Source organism: Culex quinquefasciatus, chromosome 1, assembly GCF_015732765.1.
Source record: "Culex quinquefasciatus strain JHB chromosome 1, VPISU_Cqui_1.0_pri_paternal, whole genome shotgun sequence".
NCBI classification, from domain to species: Eukaryota; Metazoa; Arthropoda; class Insecta; order Diptera; family Culicidae; genus Culex; species Culex quinquefasciatus.
The window spans coordinates 89,014,315-89,025,851 of NC_051861.1; the positions used below are offsets into that span (position 1 = coordinate 89,014,315).

The 11,537-nt window shown below is 38.9% G+C and overlaps 1 long non-coding RNA gene across 1 annotated transcript; it reads left to right on the forward strand.

Moving 5' to 3' along the window:
• Positions 1–4,953: 4,953 nt before the first annotated feature.
• LOC119765676 lies at positions 4,954–5,381 on the forward strand. Its single transcript, XR_005276894.1, has 3 exons — positions 4,954–5,068; positions 5,125–5,191; positions 5,246–5,381. It is a non-coding gene; the product is annotated as an uncharacterized LOC119765676 (long non-coding RNA).
• Positions 5,382–11,537: the final 6,156 nt, after the last annotated feature.

Here is an 11,537-nt window from a genome sequence, read left to right on the forward strand (position 1 = left end):
AGTCACCCAATTTAAATGTGCAAATTGTGGTGGAAATCACAAATCAAATTTCTGGGATTGCCCCATCAGAAAAAGGTTTTGGATTCTCGTGCTAAGCATCAGCCGAAATCCAAACCGAAATTTTCTCAAAGTCAGGTTGTACCTGCATCTTTAAATCAAACGTTCGTGCTGTCTCACTCGAACAATTCTAGAAATACCCCTACCGTGGAAAAGTTAGGTAACAACAATGGCATTTCTTATGCTAACGTCGTTTCGGGTTCATCCACGAATTTTAAATCCTCTACCAATCTTTCTGAAATTGGGCAGGTACCTCAAATCTCATTTGAAAATTTTTCTGCTGGCAACGCTTTGGGATCTTCTGATCTCGGCGATGTTACGTTTGAAAAAATGACTTTTTGCAAAACTCACTGTTTGGTTTGATTCAAACAATGAGTAATGCTACATCCATGATGGAAGCAATCCAGATTGGATTAAAATTTGCGAATGATGTTGTTCTTACCCTGAAGTTTAATCATGGATCTAAGTAATTCCATCAATATTATGAATTTTAATGCTCGCTCTTTAAAAGCGAAAGAAAATGAATTTTTCAACTTTTACGAGTTCATAACGTGCATGTTGCTGTTATAACCGAAACATTTTAAAAACTGGCACTTATTTGAAAAGTGATCCAGATTATAAAGTTATAACTAATAACCGAATGAATCGAAATGGCGGTGGAGTTGCAATAGTTATCCACCGTAGTATGACTTATAGCACGTTACGTGACTTTAAGTTAAAAGTTATTGAAAGTTTGGGCATTGAACTTGAAACTTCTTTTGGGAAAATTATGATTGCAGCTGCATATTTGCCATTCCAATGCACTGGGGAAAATAAAAATTATTTCAAAGGGGATTTGAATAAACTTACTCGGCATAGATCTCGATTTTTGATCATCGGTGATTTTAATGCCAAACACCAATCTTGGAATAATTCAAAAGTAAATTCCAATGGTAAAATTCTGTTCAGAGATTGCACTTCTGGTCTTTATTCGGTTTTATACCCGAATGGGCCAACTTGCTTTTCTTCTGTTAGAAATCCATCAACAATTGATTTGGTGTTGACAAATCAAAGTCAGTATTGTGGTCCTTTAGTGACTCATGCTGATTTTGATTCTGATCATCTTCCAGTAACTTTTTCACTTTCTCATGAAGCAGTTACCAGACCCAATAGTTCTGTGTTTAATTACCACAAAGCTAATTGGGACAGGTATCAGCATCATATTGAGAATAATTTAAATCATGATTTTGTTTTAGAAACCAAAGCTGATATTGATTCAGCCTTGGAATCTTTAACTAATGCAATTTTGGATGCTAGGAATATTGCTATTCCTAAAGTCCAAGTCAAATTTGATTCTCCCATTATTGATGACGATCTTCAGCTTTTGATTCGTCTGAAAATGTTCGCCGAAGACAGTATCAACGTTCTCGTGATCCTGCACTGAAGCGAATTCAAAAGATTTGCAAAAGGTTATTGACCACAGATTCACTCTCCTGCGAAATGAAAAGTTCGCAAGAGATGTCGAACAAATTAAACCTTATTCCAAACCTTTTTGGAAACTTTCAAAGGTTCTTAAGAAACCTCAAAACCCATCCCTTCTTTAAAAGATGGTGATAATATTCTATTAACTAATGGGGAAAAGCTCAAAACTTGCTCAGCAGTTTGAGAGTGCTCATAATTTCAACTTGAATGTTTTGAGTCCTATTGAAAATCAAATTTCAATAGAATTTCAGAATATTGTTGAACAAGAATTTTCATCAGATGAAGTTTTTAATACGGATCTGAATGAAATAAAATCTATTATCAAAAATTTAAAAATATGAAAGCCCTGGTGAGGATGGCATTTTTACATTTTAATTAAAAATTACCAGAAGCAACTTTAAGTAGCTTGGTCAAAATTTTCAACAAATGTTTTGATTTGGCATATTTTCCCAGTAGTTGGAAAAATGCCAAAGTAATTCCGATTTTGAAACCGGATAAAAATCCTGCTGAAGCCTCAAGCTATCGGCCCATTAGTTTGCTTTCATCTATTAGTAAATTATTCGAAAGAATAATTCTTAATAGAATGATGACGCACATTAATGAAAATTCAATTTTCGCTGATGAGCAGTTTGGATTTCGCCTTGGGCATTCAACTACTCATCAGTTGTTGAGAGTTTCAAATTTAATTCGAAGCAACAAATCTGAGGGCTATTCTACTGGCGCTGCTCTTCTAGACATAGAAAAAGCATTTGACAGTGTTTGGCATAAAGGTTTGATTGCGAAATTGAAAAGGTTTAATTTTCCGATTTATATCGTGAAAATTATTCAAAATTATTTGACGGATCGTACTCTGCAGGTATGTTATCAGAATAGCAAATCTGATCAACTACCTGTACGTGCTGGCGTCCCTCAAGGAAGCATTTTGGGTCCAATTTTATACAATATTTTTACTTCTGACTTGCCTGATTTGCCCCCAGGATGTCAGAAATCACTTTTTGCTGATGACACAAGCATCTCCGCCAAAGGCAGAAGCCTTCGTGTCATCACAAGAAGATTACAAAAAAGCTTGGATATTTTCAATTCTTATTTGAAAGAATGGAAAATTACTCCAAATGCTGCAAAACTCAACTTATTATTTTCCCTCACAAACCAAGGGCTGATTTTCTTAAACCAAAAGTCATCACATTATAAAGATGAATGAGGTAAATTTAAAGTGGGAGGATCAAGTGAAATATCTTGGACTTGGTTTTGACAAAAACCTTACTTACAAGGATCACATTGAAAGTATCCAGGTTAAATGTAACAAATATATTAAATGTTTGTATCCACTTATAAACAGGAATTCTAGACTTTGTCTCAAGAATAAACTGTTAATTTATAAACAAATTTTCAGACCTGCCATGCTTTATGCTGTGCCGATCTGGACAAGCTGTTGCTTAACCAGGAAGAAAAAACTTCAGAGGATTCAGAACAAAATTCTGAAAATGATTCTGAAACTTCCTCCCTGGTTCAGCACCAGTGAACTTCATCAATTAGCCGAAGTTGACACTTTGGATGTTATGTCCAATAAGATAATTGATGCATTTCGACAAAAATCATTGCAGTCTTCAGCTGCATTGATCCGCTCTTTATATAGTTTATAAGTTAGTTTTAAGGTATCCCTTTTCCCTTTTGTACATGTAGGACCTCCTACATTTGAAATCACTGAATAGCGAAAGCTACAATATTTCATGAATAAATGAAAGTTGCTAGTATTTAAAATTGAGGTGAAAAGTCATCGTTTGTGATTGGACACTCAATAATATTTTAACTGAATGAATGTACATGGAAAAGAAATTTGAATAAATATAAATTAAAAAAAAAAAAAACGGCTCCGACGTACGAGCTTTCAAAGCTTCTGTGTCGCACACTACAGCAATCCCTGACGAGTAAGTACAACATGAAAAGCTCCTTCGAATTCTGTGCTTACATAAACTCCGTCATATTGCCGAACGATTACATACTAGTATCTCTAGATGTAGTCTCTCTCTTTACTTGCATCCCTAAAAGCCTGATGAAGGAAGCAATCTACAAACGCTGGGACACCATCAACACTGACATTAATCTGTCACTGTTTGACGAAATCGTTACGTTTGTCATTAACTGTAGCTATTTCCAATTCCAAGGAAATTTCTACTCCCAGATCGAAGGAACAGCTATGGGCAATCCGTTTTCACCGGTGATAGCGGATTATGTCACCGAGATCATCCTAGATCAAGTCACCAGCGAGATTGATTTCCCAGTCCCTGTCCTCAAAAAGTACGTAGATGATCTTGTACTTGCTGTGCCGAAGGATAAGGTAGACGAGGTCGTGGCGATCTTCAACAAACAGAACCCACACATCCAGTTCACGGTGGAAGTCGAGGTAGGAGGACGGTTGCCATTCCTAGACATGGTTCTGGTCAGAGATGAGCATCAACACATCAGAACTGAATGGTACAGGAAACCGATTTCATCGGGTAGGTTCCTGAATTACCATTCTCATCACCCACTACACCACAAAGTGAACGTCGCTGCAAACTTCGTCAAACGCGTTCTGGATTTCTCCACAAACATCTCCAGAAGACAAGCTATGACCATCATTCACAAAGAGCTGGCGAGGAACGATTATCCAAAGCAGCTGATCGGAAGAATGATCAACAGATACGATGAAAAGCAGCTTAGCAGGCAAAACGACACAAGTGAATCCCAGAACCAAACGCAGGTGAAAACATACTTCTCGCTGACGAATGTAAACAATCTCACTCAAAACATTCAAAAAATACTACAAAAAGACTACACACACATTTCTTTAGCTGTAAAACACACAAAAACAATCAAAAAGTTGTACCCCATGGTTAAAGCCATCACACCGAAAGAACAACAGTCATATGTTATTTACAAAATATCGTGCAAAGAATGTGAAGGTGTATACGTAGGTTTGACAACAACACACTTAAGTTTACGTACTGCAAATCACAAAACATATCAAAACAAAGTGAGAAAACTGAGGGAACAGGGATACATTGAAGAAGACGGCCAAATGAGAGAGATACAGGGAAAATCTGCCCTTGTGAGCCATTGTATCACTAAAACACGAATTTGACATTGAAAACACTACAATATTAGACAGAACTAACTCTCTGAAAAAGCTTAAATTTTTGGAAATGTGCCACATAAGAAACACACCACACACCGTTAACAAAAAACAGGACACAGAAAATTTGAACATAGTTTATGCCGGTTTACTCCACAATATCAAAATATTGTACACTCCTAGTCAGAACCAATAGCCAAAACAAACACGGAAAACACACCAATACCACAACATCTCTGTAACACACTCACACATAGGTAGGGGGGGTACTGTCAATAATTGTCGCTACCAAGAAAGTGGTGGTTACCAATACGAGCTTTATACGAAAAGGGAAAGTAAAACACGAAAAGTACCGCGTAAACAAGCTCGGGTTCCACTGTCCAAATTGACCGTTGGTTTTATCCAGATTACCCGGATGAATACCAATCAGAAACAGTGAGTAACACATGATTGAGTACATAAACAAGTAACTTAATCTAAATTATTCACAGACAAACGACACTAACGACAGTTTACACTTTGACTAAAACTACACTGGACGAGAAACAATCCTTCTTAGTACGTATTTTAACAGCTATTATTTAGTCATGGGCTAACAAAAATAAATTTTAGATTCCCTGAAGAAGACCCCATAGAGGGTTGAAACGTTGGATACGAGAAAATAAGCGTTGTTTCGAATTTTCCCGCCAAGACCGAAAAGCCGAAAACCTAACCTATAATTTGTGATCCGGTCGATAGGAAGCACTCATCGTAAGAAACCTCGTCATGTTATACTGCCCATGTTCGCATAAATGTCCCATATGCAAAAACAGCAAACTGAGAAAAACGTATTTAAAGTTTGTCCCATACATAAGGCTACGTGTTAAGTTTTCGCGAAAAAACTGGATTTCCTCCTAATTTTTAGAACAAAGTACTGGATGTTATAGGCTTTTTTGAAAGAGCACACGATTTTGAACCAAACTGCATCAAAAGCTCGAAATCGATGAAAATTCATATGGGACATTTATGCGATCAGAGGCAGTATACATTTTTAAAAAGGTATTCGAAAGACCTTTCCAACGAAATCAGTAGATTGAAGATCTGACAACCCTATCAAAAGTTATAAGCACTTAAGTGTTATTTATGAACTTTGTGGAGGGCGAATCTCAGATATTACCTAGCATTACACTCAAAATGTGAGAAAGGCACCAAACACCTAATGGTGGATTAAGCAACGTTTTTATTTTAGCAAGGTTTTTGAAAAATGTGATACCTTTTGTACGATATCTTTTTTTTTTTTTTGAGATACTACGAATATATTATGTACTGTTTCAATCTGTCTCAATTTTTAAGCAAACTCTAAATATGAGCTCATGTTCACCAAAATTATCTTTGTGAAGGAAATTCGAGTTTCCCGAGAAGCAACATGATTTACCTGCAACAGAGTGTGGTGCGCTGGTGCAATCGCCTGTAAATGGTTCAGTGAATCCCACCATTCATCCAGAACGGGAGCAGGAGAAGCCCTAGCACAACGCAACCCATTTGGATGGAAATCAGCCATGCTCGGTGCTGGTACATCCACACAAAAATAGAGGTCGAACATGGTGCAGTGCACAAGGGTACATAAATAAATCCAGGTTAACTGCAGGTGGAAAGTGAAGCTGAGATGGTTTCAAATCTTGTAATACTTTGTTTGAAATTTGGTGTAGAATTTCCATTAAAAAACTCTAAACAATTTTGTGTTTTATTCTGGTTCAACTCTAACCTACCGTGCAAATCGAACGACGCCACTTCCTTCTAGACCAGAGAAGACGACTTTCAGCTAAACAACTTTCAAGGGAATATGGCAGTGTTTTAACTTAAAAATGAACCACTCAAGGCACTAGCATTTGTTTGTTAATTTTTTTCAGATTTTTAAGCTATGATTTCGTTGGATTTCGTGACGAAATTCGCTAGTAATAATTAAGGACAATTGGAGTTATCACGAAAAACAACCTGAAACTCCCATAATTGAAACCAATCTTCCCAAAGCCAGTCCAAATCACCAGGATCATTTACATCGTTCAACGGAAGCAGAACCAACTGTCTCGCCATCATCGTTAAATTGGTCCGTACTACTCTTCCGGAGAAGTTCCGTTCTCCGGCCTGACTCGGGCTGATGGTTCATAATTCAGAGGTATTGAATGGAATCACTTTGCTCCGGGAAATCGAACCTACCATCGGCTGACGTGCTCTGGACGACGAGTCGGCCAACGATGCCAGCAGCAGCTGCTGTCAACGTACTTCTGGGCATTTTCATTTGAAGGCATCTGAAGTGCATCCCAAGCTGACGACTCACCGAGTGAAACGTACCTCTGGGTATATTTCCTTGTCCCGCAATCTTCTTCTGGCTCCCGGAGTCAACGGAAGTCAAATGGGTAATTTATGACGATGTGAGTTGGACACTGAAAGGGGCGGCATGGTCTTTTTTGGGTTTCTTAACTTTTTTATTGTCTCGACTGCTTTTCTTAATAAACTGTTTGTTTTGTCTTATTCGGTTTTCTGTCTCAGCGTCATTTTGTATCATCTTATTTTTGTTATCATCATTCCATCATTTCTTCTTACTTGTCATTCTGTCTAATTAATCATTTTGTCTCATGTGGATATCTGTTTCATCTACCTTTTGTCTCATTTATCTTTCTGTCACATCTGTCTTTCTGTCTTGTTGGGTTTTCTGTCCCCTGTGTCTTTCATTTTTAATGTCTCTCTGGCCCATTTGTCTTTTTTTCTTAATATTTTGTTTCTGTCTTATCTGTTTTTCTGCCATTAGGTCTCTTTTTGTCCCACTTGTCTCCTCTGTCTTATATGTTTTGTCTGTCGCATCTGTTTTTATTTCTCGCCTGCTTTGTTTGTCTTTCTGTCTCAATAATTATTTTGTGTCTCGTCAGCACTTCTGATTTTCAGTCTCATCTATCTTTCTGTCTCATCTATCTTTCTGTCTCATCTGCTTCATCTGTCTCATCTGTCTCATCGGTTTCATCTGTCTCATCTGTCTCATCTGTCTCATCTGTCTCATCTGTCTCGCTTTTCTCTTATGTCTCATCTGTCCCACCTGCCTCATCTGTCTCATCTGTTTCATCTGTCTCATCTGACTCATATGTCTTTCAATCTCATCTGTTTTATGTCTCATCTATCATTCTATCTTATCTGTCTTTCTGTCAACTGTCTCATCAGTCTCATCAGTCTCATCTGTATTATCTGTCTTTCAATCTCATCTGTCTTTATGTCTCATCTATCATTCTATCTTATCTGTCTTTCTGTCACATCTGTCTCATCTGTCTCGCTTGTCTCACATGTATCATCTGTCTCATCTATCCCACCTGCCTCATCTGTTTCATCTGTCTTTCAGTCTCATCTGTCTTTAAGTCTCATCTATCGTTCTATCTTATCTGCCTTTCTGTCTCATCTGTCTCAATTGTCTCATCAGTCTCATCGGTCTCATCTGTGTTATCTGTCTGTCAGTCTCATCTGTCTTTATGTCTCATCTATCATTCTATCTTATCTGTCTTTCTGTCACATCTGTCTCGCTTGTCTCATATGCCTCATCTGTCTCATCTGTCCCACCTGCCTCATCTGTCTCATCTGTCTCATCTGTCTCATCTGTCTCATCCGTCCCATCTGTCTCATCTGTCCCACCTGCCTCTTCTGTCTCATCTGTTTCATCTGTTTTATGTCTCATCTATCGTTCTATCTTATCTGTCTTTCTGTCTTATCTGTCTCAATTGTCTCATCAGTCTCATCAGTCTCATCTGTGTTATCTGTCTGTCAGTCTCATCTGTCTTTATGTCTCATCTATCATTCTATCTTGTCTGTCTTTCTGTCACATCTGTCTCGCTTGTCTCATATGCCTCATCTGTCTTATCTGTCCGATCTGTCCGATCTGCCTCATCTGTCTCATCTGTCTCATCTGTCTCATCTGTCTCATCTGTCTCATCAGTCTCATCTGTCTCGTCTGTCTCATCTGTCTCATCTGTCTCATCTGTCTCATCTGTCTCATCTGTCTCATCTGTCCCATCTGTCTCATCTGTCCCAACTGTCTCATCTGTCCCGCTTGTCTCGTATGTCTCATCTGTTCCACCTGCCTCATCTGTCCCATCTGTCTCTTCTCACTCATCTGTCTTTCAGTCTCATCTATTTTATGTCTCATCTATCGTTCTATCTTATCTGTCTTTCTGTCTCATCTGTCTCAACTGTCATCAGTCTCATCGGTCTCATCTGTATTATCTGCCTTTCAGTCTCATCTGTCTTTATGTCTCATCTATCATTCTATCTTATCTGTCTTTCTGTCACATCTGTCTCATCTGTCTCATCTGTCCCACCTGCCTCATCTGCCTCATCTGTCTCATCTGTCTTTAAGTCTCATCTGTCTTTATGTCTCATCTATCGTTCTATCTTATCTGCCTTTCTGTCTCATCTGTCTCGTTTGTCCTATATATCTCATCTGTCTCACCTGCCTCTTCTGTCTCATCTGTCTCATCTGTCTTTCTGTCACATCTGTCTCGTCTCTCTCATCTGTCTCGCCTGTCTCATGTGTCCCATTTATCTCATCTGTCTCATCTGTCATTCTGTCTCATCTGCCTTCTGTCTCACCTGCCCCTCTTCCTCATCTGATTTTGTCTTCCTATTTGTCTCACATGATTTTTTTTTTGTTTTTCCACTTTCCGTTCCTTTTCCCCTCTCACTCCAAACTGACCAAAACTTCCAAATGAGCTGCAATTTTGGACTAAAGTCCATTCCAGTGTCAAGCCGACCAGCCGACATCCAGCTTTGATGGAGCGTGTCTCTGATTGAAATCCCGAAGCCCTTCCACGTAATTGAGCTCCAATCTGGGATGTGTCCTAAGTGTGCCTTCACTCGGTTCGATTGATGCGATTGATGACAGCAGTTGAGGAAAACTTTATTTTATGGCCCAAGTAATTGAGCAGTCGAGCAGTCGGATTTCCGAGTGCGATAGCGAAGCTCACTTAAGTGTGTTACGAGGGCAAAGGTTGGCAAAGTTAAGCGAGGAGATAACATTTTTACGAGCGTTGGAAGAAGTGCTGAGTGTTTCCGATTTTATTTTTGGAGTAAGGATTTTATTTAATATTTGTTGAGGAGCTAGTTTGTGGCGCCGAAGAGCTTTGTGAATGGAGTGCTTCGAAGTTATGATTTGTAAAATAAAATTCAAACTTTGTCCAAATAGAATTGGTACAGATATGAGTAATTTTTTTCCCAAAACCGGAAATGGATTTAGCCATTTTGTTTCATTGGTTCACCCATGCAAGGCTCCATACAGATTTGGCAGCTGTCCATACAAAAATGGTTCGTGAATATTCTTAAATATGTAACATAGTGCTGATTTGTATTTCTTTATCTAAAGAGTGAAAAATCTACAGAAAAAAGCCTCCTTTACCAAAAATGCAAATTTCCGCCGCTTTCCTGTCAATATTATGCCACCCACCAGAAAAGGTGATGCCTGTCATCAAATTCCGCACAAAATTTGATTGCTTGCCGTGTAAACAGAAAATTGATTTGATGGTGTTTCGGTGCCCAGCGGCCGCGGCGTAAAGCGGTGAGAATTTGTCAACTTTATCGCGTGGCGTTTGATGAAACGTGACTTTGAACTGGGCGGGCAGCGGGTGCAGCAGGCCAGTTGTGTAAACATGTTTGAACTTCATCGGGGGACGGCCACTGTGTCCGTTTGTGATGGTCAAACGTGGCTTCGCGGGAGCTGTGGGAGCGCTGGACTGGGAAAAGAAGTGTATGAAACTTTAAAGCCCATGAAGAAGATTGTTGGGGAGCCGAAACGTCAAAATTAACAACTGACTCAAACAAGTTTAGAATTCTTCTAAAATTAAAATTTTCCCCCTTGGCGTACCATTTGCAACCACTTTGATGCAACCCCGTCCGCCGTGTTGTTCACCTGGACCTCACACATAGTGATAGATTTAATTGAAAATGCTTCGTGGTGCCCCCGTGTAAATTCCTGGCCAGCATCACATCGGAATCGGTCAACACGTGTGACGACCCGATGATCAAAGCGAGTTGGCTTAAATGGAGTTTGGGTATTGGGTGTAGAAGCGCGGATGCGCATTGGAGCTGCCGGTCTATCCTCCCGTCCACCCGCTTACCGACAATGTAAGAAGGCCGCTTCCGGCCCGTAATGTTCCGGAGGTTTCGGATAACCTCCAGAATCACGTCCTGCGCCATCCACTCACTCACACTATCTGTCTCATCCACCCTTCCTCCCTGCCAAAGTACTCGATGTCTAGAGGTATCCATCATTTGGCATTACGATGGTGTGTGTAATAGTATTTACAAATAGCACGACTCGAGGCACGACTCTACATCTCCCCCTTACTTTATTAGACCTGAAACGTGGTTAGAGAACCTCAAAGTTTAGGTACAATCATTTAATTGCATTGATTTAAAATACTAAATATTCAGTTCAATTTGTAAACCACCGATACGAATGGATTTAAGTTACACTGACTTTTGGCGAATCATGCAATCAGATTGTTGTCCTTAGACTTATAAATCTTTTTATGTAATATACTCCTTCCCTGCCACCCCTTTTTTATTCACCTTAATTTAATATGTACTGTTTGTTTCATATATGACTTTATTATAAGATGTGGAGGCCACACACTCCATGCAAAACTATATTAGAAAAAAAAATCGAAATCAGACTGAATCTAGTTGAAATGCTTAATTGTACTCGTTTTTTTTTAAATTAAACTCATCAGGATATCACCTTAATTGTTTCTTAAATAAACTTACTTTAGCTACTCAGTTTTTTTTTTACATCCATGATTTTCTCTTCCAAGCACAATCCATAGGAATATTTGCTTAAATCAGATTGACTCCTCAGATTTCAGTCCGTAAAAACTCCTCAAAAATGTATAGG